Source organism: Lontra canadensis, unplaced genomic scaffold (genome assembly GCF_010015895.1).
Source record: "Lontra canadensis isolate GAN:19392208 unplaced genomic scaffold, GSC_riverotter_1.0 scaffold32, whole genome shotgun sequence".
Classification (NCBI taxonomy): domain Eukaryota; kingdom Metazoa; phylum Chordata; class Mammalia; order Carnivora; family Mustelidae; genus Lontra; species Lontra canadensis.
The window spans coordinates 19,235,811-19,252,054 of NW_022631026.1; the positions used below are offsets into that span (position 1 = coordinate 19,235,811).

A 16,244-nucleotide genomic window follows, 5' to 3' on the forward strand; every position below is an offset into this window, starting at 1 on the left:
CTGACACGGCAAGACTGAGTCTATCCAGAGAGTAATCGTGAGGCTTGGCTTGGCCACAGATCTTGGCTCCATCCTCTGCTACCTTACTTCCCAATCACGAACTGGATCCTCTCGTCCTTTTTACAATTTTCCTGGGCAATCAACCCCTTCTATTCCTGGTCTTGGCTTCCAGTCCACACATCCAGTCTGGTCGTGATGTCTATGTGATGAAATCACTGCTCTGGGCCCCCCTCTGCTCAAGCCCCGTCAGAGCCTGCCTGCTCCCATGCCATTCCAAAATCTTAAGATTATATCAAATGTATGTTATCAGATTCGCCCATTCTTTCTACACACGCCTTTTTGATCCATCAATACATTTTTTCTTTCAACAACGGTTTGCTGAGAACACACTACGGGCCACACGTCCTCCCTGCCAGCCGACTGATAAATTAACAACCCAAACCCAATCGTGCTCGCCTTTGGACAGCCACGCTCTTCCTTCCCAAAACCTGCTCCAGGATTCCCATCACCCTACAGAAGAGAATGAAATCCTTGACCCTTAGCTCTGAGAACCATTCAACCTAACTTCACCCCAGTGACTGAACCTGAGGGACCCGGGAACTCAAACTTTAAGTTTCTGCACCTGTTCCCACCACATTCAGTGAAAAACTTCCCATCTCCAACATGCCTTTCAACAAGAAGCTTCCCCAGAGAGTTTAGAGCTGGGAATGTAAGCCCACCCTCAAGACTGAAGAAGAACATCAGAAAATAAGTCGGAGTCTAAGAACTCTGAGCTAGACACAGGAGCATGTGCATTCCCGGCTTTGCCTGGCAACTCACGGAACAGCAAATTCTAGAGCAATCCTCACTCTTCCAAGTTGCTCCGACCTAAAAAAGCATTTCATCTAAAGGATTTCCACTCAACTTTTCTGACTGGTTTAAGAATCTGATATATGTTAAGTATCAAGAACGCCAAGGAGTCTCCAAAGTCGCCCACGGACTCCCAGATCCGAGGGCGCCAGGTTAAGAACCTTTGTGTTAAAGCTCCAAGGTCTACTGTGTGGCAGATTCATTTCTGTTTCCATCTCAAGCCTCCAGGTCACCAACCAAACCTGCTTCTGGTGGAGCCCTTCAACACTGAGGATGGAAATCCTAGTTTTCTCCCTGACTCAACACATTCTAAGCTGAGATCATGAATCCTTTGCCCCCAGCCCACAAACAGCTGGGAAAATGAGCCGGAAGCCAGCAGGGGTGGGGGGGGGGGAGAGAATTCAGAGCAACTGTTCTCCCCTCCCAAGCAAGCCCCTCTCTCACCTGCTGGGACTTTGCCCTTCCCTCCCTACCATCATTTATCTACCACTCCCTCCCCCATAAGATGCACCTAGGTGTGCACTCAAGCCCATCCTCTTCTAGAATCAGCTGTGGCAGCCCTACAGGAGCCCCAGGTCGGCTCACAGAGAAATACCACGCCTCCTTGAAATTCAGGCATGGGTGACTGATCTAGACCAGGGTGCTGCATGGGTGACCCCAAGACCTTCAGGGGTGATGAAGCCCCTGGGGCCAGAACAAGGTGCAGGTGGCAGAGGGCGGGAGGGGCCTTCCGAGGAAAGGTGAGGTCACCTGCACCGCAAGCAGCAGCGGGTGGGCGCCAGGCTCCCCGGGTCTAGAAGGGAATCGTGCCTGATGCCACCCTCCTCACTCCCCCACAGCCCCTTTGTCTCTCTTTTCAACCCCACTACAGCGAGTTCCCGAACATTATTCTTCCCCCTCAACTTCCCCCAGCTTGTCAGATGCTGCTGCTGACGGCTGTTCAGCGCCCCCAACCCACTGGGTGCAGGAGAACACGCACCCAGCAGGGTTTTGGCAGGCGGAGGAGGAGGAGGAAGGGGGCCTCCATCGGGACAAGGCCAGCAGGGGTGGGGGAAGGAGGAAGGGGGGGGGTGGGTTAGCAGCGGGAGGCAGGAGGAAAGGGGAAGAAGTGGCAGAGACGGTGGCTGGGTGGGGGAGGGGCCTCATTAGAATAGTCTGCCGAGGGCAGTGTGGGAATGCCTTTTTTCCACGCTCACTCCAACCCTCCTCCCCAGGCAAACAATGGGAGAGAGAAGGGTTAACTCAGGGCTTTGGCATTTGGGCTAAAGTCTCCTACCCCCAGTTCCCCAGGTCCTACTCCAGAGCGGCACAGAGGTGGGGCGGGACCAGGGAGACACCATACCACCCCCAACTACCGTGGCTCAAGGAAGTCACTTCGTCTGGAGTTTGTCCAGCTGGGAAAGCCAAGGGTAACCCCACACTAGCAGAGGCAAGGCCTCCCCGACCAGTCCTGTCTTCCTGGGCAGCTGTCCCGCCTCCACCTCCCTCTGCTTCCCGTTCCAAAGGTCAGAGGTCTGGGCGCCCATGCGGACTCCCCACTGGCGCAGTGGATCCCAGGCTGTCCCGGGCCGCTGTCGGGCTGCCCCTCATGATACCCGCTCATGGGCCCCGGCCCCTGTCAGGGTCCCACTGCCCCCCCCCCACCCGGCACCACTTCTGCAGGCCTGCCTGCTGGCTCCCAGGGACACGCACAGAAGAAATGGTCCCTCCCAAGAGACTGCAAGGTGGGCATGGCCCGAGGACTGCACTGGTGCCACAGCCAGCAGCACAGGTCAGCAAGGAAGTGCCAACAGCCCATCAGCCAGCCAGCTGGGGAGAGGCGCTGCTTGCAGCCCAAATCCTGGGCTCCCAACTCCCTGGGGCCAGGGCCTGCCCCTCAGCCTTCAGTGACTACTGCCCCAGGCTCCCACGCTGGGGCTGCTGCTCTGGGCTCTGCACCGTCACGTCCCACCTGAGCGCTGGGAAGAGTGGGGCTTGGGGCTCCTGCGGAGGGAGTGGGTGGGACAGCACTAACTCAGCATCTCCAGAACTCAGGCCAGGCAGAGCAGCCAGCTCCTGCGGGCCAGGGAAGCATACTTTGACTCTTCTCAAATCCAGAGGGCTGCAGCGGCCCAGAGATCCTCCCACCGGCCCCTGCCGCCTCCCCGCCCCCAGTCTCCCCAGGGCTCCGTCCAGGAACCTACCCATAAGGCCAGGTGCAGCCCCTCTGTGGTCCGGCTCAGGTGTGAGCCCCGGCCCTGAAGCTCTGTAAGTAGCTGCCCGTCTGGGGGGAGGGGATGGGGGCGATGGGGCTGGGGGCGGAGGGGGCCAGAGAGAGGGGGAGGGGGGGAGGTGGGGGGGGAGGGCTTGAACATTTTCTTTGTCTAGAACTCCAGGTCACGTGGGCCCCGCTGGAGTGCCTGGTTGGCTGCAAGCGGGCCGGGGGAGGGGGCCGGCTCTCAGACGCTGGCAGTGGGCCAGCCCCTCTCCTCCAGTCCGAGGGGCGCGGGCCGCCGCTGGGGCCTGGGGGCGCGGCTGGGCCTCCGCCCGTTCCCAGGACCCCGCCCAGGCCGGGCTGGAGGCGGCGCCGTCCCCTCCTCCGGGCTGGCCCTCCCGCCCCCTCTCCCCCAACTCTGCGAGAGCTCGGAGGGGCGCCGTGGGGCGAGGCGGGGAGCCGGCAGAGGCAGGGAAGGGGACCGGGAGGGAAGGGGCTGCTCTGCGACGGCGGAGGTAAGCCGGGAGCGCGGAGAGAGCCAGGAGCGCCGGCAAAAGAAGAGAGGAGGTTGCGGACGGCCTGGGAGAGCCAGGAGAAAGTTGTTAAAAGTCAGTCTCTCGGAAGCACAACCAAAAAAAAAAAAAAAAAAGGAAAAGAAAAGAAAAAGCTTACAGATGAGCGTAGAGGCCCAGGAAGCTGGAGGGAAAACTCAAAGCACACAGAGGCGGACAGAAGGCGCCTGCAGAAATTGGGAGCGCTCCAGAACGAGAACTGCTGGGGAGAGGGCTGTCCTCTTCATACTACAGGTGGATAGAAAGGGGTCCCTTAAAAGCGTGGCTTGAGTTCAGGCTTTGAAAACCTCTTTCTGGTCAAACCCCTGGGTCCCCTAGGTCACTCAGCATCTGTGCTGAATGTCCCATTTTCCTGTGTGCAAGGTGATGGTGGGGAGGGCACACCCGAAAAGTTCGGCAATTTCTCATCCCTGGGCACAACCATCTGCGGCTCAAAGAAACGACTTTCCTCGCCTGGAGCCTCCAGGTGCAGCCCCCAGGTGCAGCCTCAACCAATTCGAGTTCCCTCCTCCCGAGCAGAGGTCCCTCCCCGCAAGGAGGCGCGCGCGCGCGCGCACCACACACAGCTCCACCCACATCCCATACAGAAGCAGACCGTCTTGGCCCCGCCTTCAAGGAGTTGACAGATTCAACTACACTTGGGGAGATAGGAAAAGGTCATTGAAAAACATCTGTGAAGATAACTATACCACAAATACCAAGACCCACCGACCTGGCTGGCTTGAAAGCCACCAGAAAAATGGCTAATAGGAATGATAAATGAGGCTAAGGAGGGCAGTGCAAAGCAGAGATGAATCCGATTGGAATGAGGTAAGACAGGAAGGAAATAAAGAGATCTAAGGCTGGAATGGGAGTAAAATCTGTGCCCACCTCCACCTGCCACCTCCCAGTACGACTCAGGCTAAAGGCTGCTGAGAAGGAGGCCAATGGAGACATCCTAGAGCAGCGAAGAAAAACAGCAGACTTTCTGAGAAGACCAGATGAACAGATATTTTGGAAAGATCAGCCTGGTTTCAGTTTGCATGACGAATCGGAGGAGCAGAGGAACTGAACGTAATCGCTCAGGGCAGCAGAGGGCCTTTTAGCCAGCAGCACCTGTCGGAAGATATGGTCCTGGGTTCTGGTTCCACCACCATGACCTTGACAAGTCACTTAACTCCGAGAGGTCCGTTTTTCTCATTTGTAAAACAGAAGTGATAACATCTGCCCTCCCAGGCCCTGGGATACCAGCATCTCTTAAAGAGATAATGCCCCAGATGCCTGGCTTCCAGCCATGGTCAGCTGGGAACATACCAGCTAGAAGCCATGCCCACAGAATGAGGTCAAGAGATGTGCTGGGAAGGACAGCCCACCTTCCCTCCTGGGGCTCATCATTTTTCCAAGGGCCATCAGAGCAAGCAAGCCCTGAAGAGGGAGGAGGATGCCAAACCAGAGAGAGGGCTTTCTCCAAATAATACCTGGGGAGTTCAAACTTCCCTCTCCCAAGCTGGACGGAGGCCCAGCAACCATACAGCCAGGAGAAGGAGCCATTCCACAAAACACAGGCTCTTCTGCTCCAGCCCATCTTTTAACCCCATCAAGGTTTCTGGCACAATTTTTCAGGAGGGCCCCAAGCAGAGACAAGAAACCATGAATCTGTACCTCTTGCCTGCTCTTGTCCTTTAAGGAATGCAATAGGACTTGCTTTGCTGCTTCTCTCACTGATGTCTGTTCAGCATCCAGGGCCAGTAAACAAGGCCACTCCAGACACAACCCCCCCCCCCAACACACACACACGGGCCTTCTCTCAAATGAAGTTTCTGATCTGGCTTGGCTGGCTCTTTTTAAAGACACCCTATCTCCTCTATGACACTTCCTTCTCCATTACCACGTGGCTATAATATCTTCGACTCTACAACTCTTGGGTCTTGGGACTTCTTCAGATAGCAAGCAGCGATTTCTATGCACGCAGCCAGGACTCAAGGTGTCTGAATGGACCAGGGCCATCATCAGTTTCACTTTCTCTTGACCCACTTATAAAGTAGCCTTTCCCTCCACCTGCCAAACTTCCTTACTCTTATCTTTTAAAATTAACTCAAATCTTATGTCTCCTACACAGCCCCCAGCTTAAGCAAAAGAAAGCCCAAACTCAAGGTTGCCCCCTCGCCAACCTCGGGTACCGTCCCTCTCCTGTAGTTATGCGGAGAGGAAGGGTTTCCCCCTCTTCCATATGATGCTGAGTCACTCAGAGATTCGTGTCTTCTTCATGCTCAGTGGGCAGAGAAAGTCCCTCAACCAGAAGAGACCTCAGAGTTAGAACAAGAGGGGACCTTAGCAAAAGGTCAGGAAAAAAACCAGGGCAGGCTTCAAGGATCCTCAGGTCATGTATGTCTTCGACCTTCCAAAGTAATCCTCCAGGGCTAGCTCCTGAGATAGATCTTTTTTCTAAGTTTGTTTATTTATTTAAGTAATCTCTACACCCAACGTGGGGCTTGAACTCAGGACCCCGAGATCAATTCCAACCAGGCCAGTCAGGCGCCCTGAGACAGGTCTTTTGATTGTGATAAAGATCGTCAGCCAGAAGTAGGAGAGTCATGTAAGACAAGGCAAGGTCTTGGGAACATGGTAAAAGTAGGCTGAAAAGGGGGAACTCCTCAATGAAAAGAAGATCTGGTGGATGTCAAGAGCCTAAAAGAAGTGTTGGAGAGGAAGATCCAGGATGCCCCGAAGAGAGGGTGACCTTAAAGAGAGGGCACACTTCCTGCCTGACAGGGAGAGAGCAGGCCTGATGAATTACCTTGTATCAGGACACCTGACTCTTCACACTGACCCTGGATTCATCAAGCAAACTTCTAATCTTAATGGCGTTTTCCCGTGATCTGATACCACTAAGTTGCCCAAAGGCCAAAGGACAAGCAGTAGGATCTGTGTGACAAGGAGGACCCATCCCTTAGAAATCGGTAAATTTAACATTCTGGTATCTGTCACATTCCTGTGTTTCTGAAGAACACGGTCGCAGTGAGTGCGGTTAATCTGACTTTCCAGCTCACGGAACTGAGAGCCGACCACCAACCCCCCCAACCCCGACAAACCCAGCAGGAGTTCCCACATGTCAAGGTGGGATTGCCATGTCAGCTGTGCTGGGTGTTCTGTGGTCTGCTTTGACATGACATCCAGTGCTGGAAGGAGTGGGGAGGTGATGTGGCCTCTACGAAACAGGATATTTAACTACCTGAGTCCCTCTACTCAAAACCAGAGAAGCCATGATCCCTATGAAGCCATCTGTAAAGCCACATCGAGGATGCACTGCGTACTTTTTTGGCCACACGTGCATTCCCAGCCATCCCAAGTCCAGGGAGGCTTTATCCAGACAACAGGCCATGAGGTCAAAATGGATGTCTATTCTGATCTGATCTACCTACAAGCCCAAAAGCCTCCCATGGGAACAGGAGACGCTGACTACCTGCTGATTACAGACAACACTCTACTCGGCATTCAAGGCTCCCACAATCTGTATAGCGCTTACATCACGCAGCCCACACTCGGCCCACCCACTTGCTATTCCCAAAATATGCCCTTTCCCGGCCTCTGTGCCTTTGTTTATGCTGTTCCTCACTCCTCCCCTTCAACTCCCACCAGCCCAAATCCCATCTAGCCTCCCCTGCCCAGTTCACCAGTTACCTCCACCAGGAAAGTTTCTTTAGACCCAAACTGTCCAATAGGGTCATGACTCACTGCATGTGCTATTTCAATTAATTAAAATTAAATAAAACTAAAAGTTCAGTTCCTCAATTGTACTGGCCCACCTTCCAGGTGTCCCAAGAGCCACACGTGGCTGGGGCGACTGTTCTGGACGGCACAGATTTTAAAACATTTTTATCGTTACAGAAAGTTCTGCCGGGACAGTGCTGCTCTGGACCCTTCCCTTACCTCCCCCCTCCCCCCAATTACCCTGTCTCTCTTCCACCGTACTCCCATAGCACCTCGTAAGCCTCTGTCAGCACCTGCCAGTATTTGCCCACTAAGGCAATTGTGTACTCATCTTTCTCCTCCACAAGATTAACATTCCTAGAGGGCAGGGCCTGGACCTCGCTCAACTTCGGATGGAAGCAGTGAGGACTAGACCTCCTTGCACCTTGTAGGGGATTTAAACAGTGTTTGCTGAACTGGATTCAACATTGTCTTGGGAGCCTCCTCCAGAATCCACTGCCCAAGTTCCCAGATGGGGACAGATACTTTCCAGAGCAAAATTCTAAGAGGTACTAAGAGGTCCATGCCTAGGCACCCCCCCCAAAGAGCCCTGGGAATCTGTTTGCCTGTTCCCCTGCAATCCATATGGAGGTTGCAAGCAAATGACCAGGACTGGGCTGCTGGCAGTGAAGCTAAAAATAGCCACGGAGCCAACAGCAAGGAGTTAGCAGGACTTGTTGCTAGGGAGACCAATCGCAGGGAGAGCAACTAAGCAGGAGAGTGTCAGACCTGCACCTGGAGAGCAGAGGCCATAGTTGGGGGGGTGGGGGGGCTTCAAGTTGACAGGGGTCCAAGGCTCCCACCTAGACATGTTCTGCCTTCTGGCAGCTCCTCACTAATGCTCTAAGTGGGGCAAATGTTCCCCTTGTCCCTCAGTAACCCATCTCCATGGAAACCACCATTACTGGGGTGAAGTACCAGCCCCTGGAAGGGAGGCCTCCGCCTGGAGCTGGTTGTTATGGCAACATCCCCCCCTTCCTGTCATTCTCTCTCTCCAGCCTTCTCCTGTGGGGGAAAGGTGGGGGCCTGGTCTTGGCTTAGCCAGCCTGACCAGGAAACACCCGCTTCCTGATGAGTAGCCTGCGAGGGGCTCTTCAGAAGCTCCTGAGAACCCAGAAAGGCTGGTCAGTCCTCAGCAAAGGGCAGGGCTTCCTTTCCTTCCCGAAAGGGCCCCACAGATCATCTTGCCAGGAGAATCCCCAAGTCAGTTGGGTTTAACTGTATTAGGGTCACCCAAGGAGGTTTTTTTAAAAATACAGATTCTTGGGCCCTCCTGCGGAGATCAGCAGGCTTGGGGCAGGGCCCAGGAATCCACTGAGAAACCTCCCTCGGTAATTCTGATTCTTGCCAGGTGTGGAAACCACTAAAGGCCCCGGCTGTCCTTGTTACAAACCAGGAAACCGAAGCCCTCAGGAACTGAGCCCACCCAAAGGGTCTGAGCCACTAACTGAGGAGGAAGCGGTCTGGAGAGAGGAGGGGCAGGTAGGAGAGGCCGAGGTGAGCTCGCCCTGCGCCCTTGTCTGAACTGAGGCTACATCTCCAGGGCCCGTCCCCGCTGCTCCCCTTCAAGCTAGAACACGCCACCGGCTGATACTGGACTGTGATTTAGAACCGAGCCTCCCGACAAGTGGTTCCCTGTGGCACAAAGCAGAGGTAATGGGGCTGGGCAGCGTGGTTCCCAGAGTGCGGAGAATGGTGGCAGCCCAGGCAGATAAACGGGCTGAAAGAAACGATCGTCCTTCGGAAGGAAACGAAAAGGGTCACTATGGCAACCCGCACTGTGCCGGCCTGTTGGGCTCTGTGCCATCCTCCCCAAACTTGGGCCCAGGAAAGGTGCAGCATTCAGGCAAACGCTGGGGGCCAGGGGCACCCCATCCCCCTCGCCAGTCGAAGAACCCACAGGAGGGGCCGTGCTGTACTCTGGAGCCGACATCTGAGCCCACCTGAACCCCAGCCAGACCCCGGGATCCAGGAGCACGGCCGTCCCGAGCACCCACCACCGCTGGGCCCTGGGAGGACACCGCGGAGGTGGGGGAGACGGGCCTCCACCCTTGTGTTACTCACAGCCCGATTGTGTGCCCGAGACCCACCGCACACGGAACCACAGCCCTCCTCCAAGACAGCATGCAATTAGGTGGTAAATTATGTGGTGGGGAGGCGGTCTCCGTGTACTGCAGGAAATCGGAGACCCAGATCGGCGAGGGCGAGCACAGGAGCGCGGCGGCGGGGGAGCGAGGAGTGGGCACAGACAGGAGTTTCTCAGACAGGAGCAGCCAGATCTTCCGGGGTGTCTGCGGCTGCCCCGGTTCCCCAGCACAGGGAGGGCAGGGGTGCAAGGCAGGAGGCGCCCCGGGGCGCCCGCTGTACAATCCACACACTCAGGCCCCCTCACACGCATTCCAGGGATCCAGAGAGCCACAGAAAGGGTCGGGAGGCCCTTCCTGGCTGACCCCTGGCCTCATCTCTCCTTGCAGTCACCCCAGGCGGCCTTCACTTGTCCCAGCCCTGTCATTCTCTCCAGTCACTGCGGCACTTTCCCTGATGCCAGGGGCCTGGAAGCCCCAGCCCGCGAGAGCCGCCGAGGCTCTGGGAGCTGCAGCAGCAGCTAGTCCCTCGTTCCTCACTGACCCACCCACCTTCTCCCTCCCTCCAGCTCCGCTCAGTAAGGGGAAGGCTTCCCCGCAAAGCCAGCTCTCCCCTCCAGATCGCATTCAGCCCCCAGCCCAGAGCGGCAGGGTGTGCAGGGCTCCACCAGGGAGTGGAGGGCGGGGTCTGGGCAGGGAGGAGGGGAGCAGGTGGCCATGTGGCTGGCCCGTACCTCGCCGTGTCCCCACAAGTAGCGGGATGGGAGGGCTCAGACCGAGCGGGGGATCACAGTGGATGCCAGGACCTTGGGCAAATGCCTAGCTTCTCTGGATCCTGGTTTCCTAATCAGTCTGATGGGACCACGGATATCTGCTGAATGTTACAGGAAGGACAGAAGGAAGTTGCGGGGGGCAGCATTTGAGAGGTGGAAAGAACCCTATGACAAGTTGGCTTGAGGACTTGTCCATGTGGTCACTTTGCTTTAGAAACCTGATCCTTGAGAGAAGCGTACATTTCACCCCTAGGGGGTATGGGTCAAAAGAAACCTGGTAAACCCAAACTGCCTGGGCTGCTGTCCCCTTCCCTCCCCTCCCCCACTCCTGCTCTAGGCCTGGGGGTCAAAGGGAGGGGCCTCGGGGACCACCATTCAGATTCAGGCATGCAGACCCTCTCAAGTTTCAGTCCTAAGAGAATCCCCAGGAGGAGCCCGGCGGACGAGCCTTGCGGTGAACTGCTGAAAACAGCAGGAACGCCTACAATCTCCATCCCAAAGGGAAAATTTGAATTCCTGTACCAAGTCCTTTCCGGTCTTCTCTCCCCCACCCATGTTTGGAAACAGTTCCCTAGCGCTGCCCGCTTTAGATGCCGCACGTCTTTCCCAGCTCAGGATTCCCAGATCGGAGAGTCCCACCCCAGGCTGTACGTTAGAATCACCTGGAGAGCTTCAGAAACTCGGGGGGGGGGGGGGGCCAGGGCCCATCACTAAATTCCAAATGTAATGAACGAATCCAGAGGAGGGGCCCAGGTCATGGTGGTTAAAGCAAAAACAAAAATCCCCGGTGACCCCAATGTGCACAGAGCACCCCCCCACCCCGCACCCTGCAATGTAGGTGATGCAATAAAGACATCTTTTAGGAATCACTTGCGTCCCAAGTTTGGTTTCCTTGGAATCATCCAAAGCTTAGTGGTTCTCAAACTTCCATAAGTCTCAGAATCACCTGGGGAGCCGGCTAGAAAATCAGCTTTCCCGGGAACCGCCCAAGAGGCTTCTGCCTCTAGGATGGTTCCAAAAGGGGCCTGGGAATGGGCCTTTTGAATGGCCTGCCCAGGTGATTCTGATGAAGTGTTATTACACCAACACACCCTTCAAGATGCTGACTTCTGATCGCACTTTTGTTATGTATAAAGCAAGTCCAACTCACGTTTTGGTTTCTGTTTACCCCACAAAGTTGCCCTTTAAACAGCATCTAGAAGCAAATACGCAGGAGACTGAGCCGTTTCATCCCTATTTTTGTTCAACCCATCCGAGTTGGGAATGGAAAGTTAAAATATTTATACTGCCCACCATTTACTGACTAAAGAGGAATAGGGGAAGAGTCATAAGGCAGCTGCAAAGAGTTGTAATTAAAAAATGGCAATTCCGAAAACTGGGAAAATTATACATACACACCCAAACACACATACACACACACACACAAGACATGGTGGCCTTGGGAAAGCATAAACTGAGAGGTGGAGGCCAGGATGACCAGACACTTGATGCAGATTAGAAAGGGCTCCGCAGATTAGCGACAAAGGGGTCTTGAATGGTCCTCTAATGGGTTCCAGAGCTCCTTCTGGGGAAGTCCTCGAAGTCCCGGCTGCCACCAACTCCCAGGAGCTCTGAGTCCCTGCTCTGCACTATCCGGGTCAGTGTGGGCTGCGGGCTGCTCTCCACACTCCAGGCCCTTCCCTCCTCCCTGCAGCGTGCACTCACCTTCCACAACGGGGACCCTGATTCCGGACCCACCTTTTGAGTTGCCTGGTACACCTCTCCCCATTCACGGCCACCCTGCTGACTTCTCAAAAGCAGTTTGTCTAACGTCTAACTCTAAGGTCCAGCCCCTCCTAGGAGAACCTTTTCCCAACCTTGGAGTAGGCAGAGAATTCTCAGAGCTACACACACTAAAAAAATAAAAGAAAAAAAAATGGGATAAACTGGACCTTATTAAAATGAAAAACTCCTGCTGATCAAAATACATCCTTAAGGAAATGAAAAGCCCACACCACCGTCCGGTCCCAAAGCTGCTCTCCCTCCAGGATTCTCTAGCTCAGATAAGGACCACCAACCCCAGTCCCCGAAACGAAGCAGGTTTCTCCCTGCCCTCCAACTGCAGACAGTTCTATCCTGTCTGCCTCCTGTCACCTGGACCCTCGGTCAAAGCCATGGAATGTCGTCCTAAGTCGTCGTCCTCCTCAGCTTTTCGGCTCTGGCCTCCCTTGCCATGCCGCCAGGGTCACCTTCCTAAAATCCACACTCGCTTCTCTCACACCCCTGCTCTCTCCTGCACAATGAAGCCTCAGTCTCTCACTGTGACAGGAAGGCCTTTGCCGATCTGACCATCTTCCTCTGTCGTCTTATCTCTCTTACACTTCCTGACTCTCACACACGGCATACCAGAGCCTCTTGCTGTTCCCTACCCAACCCAGAAGCTTCATGCCTCCTCTTTGCCCTCAGTGGTTCTTTCCCTGAAAGACCTTATGGATCCCTACTAGAATTCGCAAAGGATGCCTGCACCAGGAAGCTTCCTGGGAAATCCCCCCCCCCCCCCCCCCCCCCCCGCCACTCCCGCCAAGGGCTCCCACCTGACACTGAGGTTCATGGTGAAAAGTCCAGACTCCTCCAGCAGCCCCAGGAGGCTCTGGGACGGGCGCTCTGCTCAGGGAGCAAGTCTCCAGCACCAGCTCGGCCCTGTGTGTGTTCAGTAACAACTGAATTCAAGCCCATTAGCTCCTTCGTCTAACGTACTGGCTAGAGTCATACAGGCAGGCCGGCCTCCCCATGCTTGAACGTCCCTGGGGGTCTCCTGGACATGGGTCTGCTCTTTAAAGCAAAGCAGAGAGAACATCACCATTATATATTCTCCTTTGCCTCATAGAAAGTGCTAGATGGGCGCCTGGGGGCTCAGTGGGCTAAGCCTCTGCCTTCGACTCAGGTCATGATCCTGGGGTCCTGGGATCGAGCCCTGCATCAGGCTCCCTGCTCAGCAGGAAGCCTGCTTCTCCCTCTCTGTGTCTCTCTCTGTCAAATAAATACATAAAATCTTAAAAAAAAAAAAAAAGAAAGAAAAGAAAAGAAAAAAGAAAGTGCTACGAGAATGCTTCCCTTAGTTGAACTAACGATGCAAACCATCCTGAGGTGCTCTAGACTCCAAACTCCCAGAGGATTTCTCGGCACCTGCCACAGGAGCCCACCCAATGCCCTTCTGCCACCATCCATGCCAGGGAGACTCCTAGCTCCCGTGGAAGGCCTGCATGCTGTCTCCTCTCTTCGGCAAGCCTGCGCCAAGGTCCTCAGGCAGGGCTAGTTAGTCGCTCCCATGGCCCATATGCTCCTATTTCCAAAATGGCCCTACTGGTCTACAGCAGACATTCCCATACCTGCCCACCTCTCTGGAGGGGAAGGGGGATCCCGGGGTGGGATTCTGGCTTTCCTCCACATTTGTTTCCTTAGTGTCTAGAAAATGTGGAAATGCAGTAGATACCCAAACACACGTGGTGTTATCTTAAAGCCTGAGCACACGGTACTTGCTCAGCTAAGGTTCAACAAGTCCTTAAAATAATGAATGAATATATGATCATGAAAAGGAAACAATAATAAGGGGCAGATCTAAGCAGATGGCCACCAAAGCCGGAAGCTGGAACGTGAATTCCCGAGCTAAGGAAATGTCCCAGGAGGACAGGTGTGTCAACCACTGGTGGGGGGGGGGAGGGGGGGGGAGGTGCAGAGCACGCTTTGCAACATGGCCCTTTTAGCCCCTCCCCAGCCCAGTCCTGGTGTCTGAAGATAGCACCGCAGTCAACCTTTCTGATCTGGGTATATAACACCAGAGGAGGAAAGAGGGATAGCAGTGAAGAGGAAAGGAAAGCTAGACTATAGCGCCAAACACATCAATGTCACAGAAGTCTTTATACAAATCCTTATCAGGATACTTTAAGTGTGTGCTTCCTGCAGAGGTATGTATGTAAGGTCTGAGAACGCACTCAATTTGGAGTACTTGATTTGGAATTCACGTACAGGGTAGTATAGGAGACAAAGGAGCTACAGAGCATGACTCCCGCCCTCCACCCCCAAATTACAAAATTTTAAAATCTCTGGGGTCAGCTATGTCTATTTCCGTCAGGTTTTCCTTATTTCCAAATAAGGAAGCTGAAGTGCAGACAGAGAGGAGAAAGACCTTCTCAAATGGATCAGGGGCTCAGGCTGAGTCCAGAAACTAGGCCTCCTGAATTGCATTCCAACATTGTTTTAATCCAATCGCACAATGTCAAAGGGACAATCATGAGAAAACAGCAATTCAAGGGAAGGAAGGGCTCAGGACCAGTTGCTGAGCGGGGTGGACCAGTCCCAAGGACTGAAAAGGACCCAAATCTAGAAAGAGCATGGGCATCCCTGGAGATGGGGAGTGGATGCAGCTGGGGGCTGCTGGGCCACCTAGCTCTGCCCCTCTTTTAACCCCATACTTTAGTTGGAAGAGAAGCTATGACTGCAAACCAGGAAGATTCTGTTCTAGGTGAGTCATTTGGGTGCAAAACAGAGCAGCATGAGATCAGTCTTGACCTGGGAATGCTCTACAAGCATATCCATGTGGCTCTTACCTCCTTATCTAGGGGAAATCTTGGTTTCCTATCAGTAAAACCAGGATAAAAATAGTTCTTATAATAATTGCAGACAATGTATCTGTCAAATGACAAAAATAAAACAATTTACTAATAAGTTTGATGTCCTTTACTCACGGGAAAACAGTCCACGGATCGGGGAGCACAGAACCCAAAACGTAATGGAGCACTCTCCCGGAGGGATTCTGGATGGGAGAGAGCTTGCCGGAATATTAGGAGAGGCAAGGCGGAAGCAGGGCTCGATTGGCTAGGACGTCAGGAGTTTCCTTATAAGGCTAGCAGGTCCTGTTTTTTTAGGCTCAGGTGAGCTGGCGCGAAAGCTGAGCCAGACGACTGTGATTGGTGCCCATGAGGTTTGCGGACAAGTGTTTCCCATAAGCGCAAATGGACTGAAGTTTACATTTCCACCCTGGGCTGGGACCCTGGAGCAGACTCTGTTTGGTGGGTCCCGATATACACATTCACTTGATCACATCTTAGCTCTGGGGTGAAAGTGAACGCTCTTGGCACAGTGCCTGGCAAGAAATAGGTGCTCAGTCAAGTCCGACCCCTTTCGCTGGGTTCCAGGGTTGGTGCGGTCAGCCGCTAGACCCACCCATGGCTACCACTTGCTTTCTCATCCCTAAGCAGTGGGGGTTGTTCTAAGAGCTCTTCTCTGTGCCCCCCAGATGAAGTGAACGCTCCAGTGTGCAAACGGCCCACCTACTTAGGAGACCATGGGAGCCTCTAGGATGACAATTTCACAGCCCATCCTAAAGGCCAGCCCTGAAAGTCATTCTGATTACAGGCTGTCACAGACATACCTTTAAAAACCTGTTCAGCCTTTGGGTAAAGTAGTCTTGTCATGCCTGCCCCAAATGGCCTCACTTCCTGGAAGGGAGATGTTATTTTTGAGGCCATCCTGCAAGAAAGTTCAGGTTGTCATAAATTTACATGCGGCAGATAAGTGAGGAATGCCTGCTGACCAGAACACCCTCAAACTACTTGCCACATACTTTGCTCATAACCTGGTTTTAGTCCTTAATGGTTTATGTTGTGGTGCCACCATTTCTCAGGTCTCCTGTACTAAAGCCCAGGGGATCACACCTAATTCATCTCCTTATTCCCAAAGCCCCCAGCACAATGGCCCCCTACTTAGTAGGTGCTTAGCGATTGCTTATTAAATGGAATATAGCACAGCAGGAGACGAGCCTCTGGACATTCACAGGCTGTTCTCCCCAACACGGACAGGAAGCATGGCGGGGTTATAAAGCAAGCAGAAGCAACATTTGCTGGGCTCCTAGTAGCAACAGCACAAATGGCCCGTAACCATATGAAAAGATGTCCAACCTCACTTACTGTCTGGGAAACGCCAATTAAAATCATAACAGGATACCATTTTTCCCACCCCTTAGATTAGCCCAATATTGATGCTGGCAAAGGTGGAAGTCTTCTCA

The 16,244-nt window shown here is 54.0% G+C and overlaps 1 protein-coding gene across 1 annotated transcript in view; it reads right to left on the reverse strand.

The window, feature by feature from the left end:
• DNMT3A (DNA methyltransferase 3 alpha) overlaps window positions 1–16,244 on the reverse strand; it is a 70,425-nt gene that overhangs the window by 13,194 nt on the left and 40,987 nt on the right.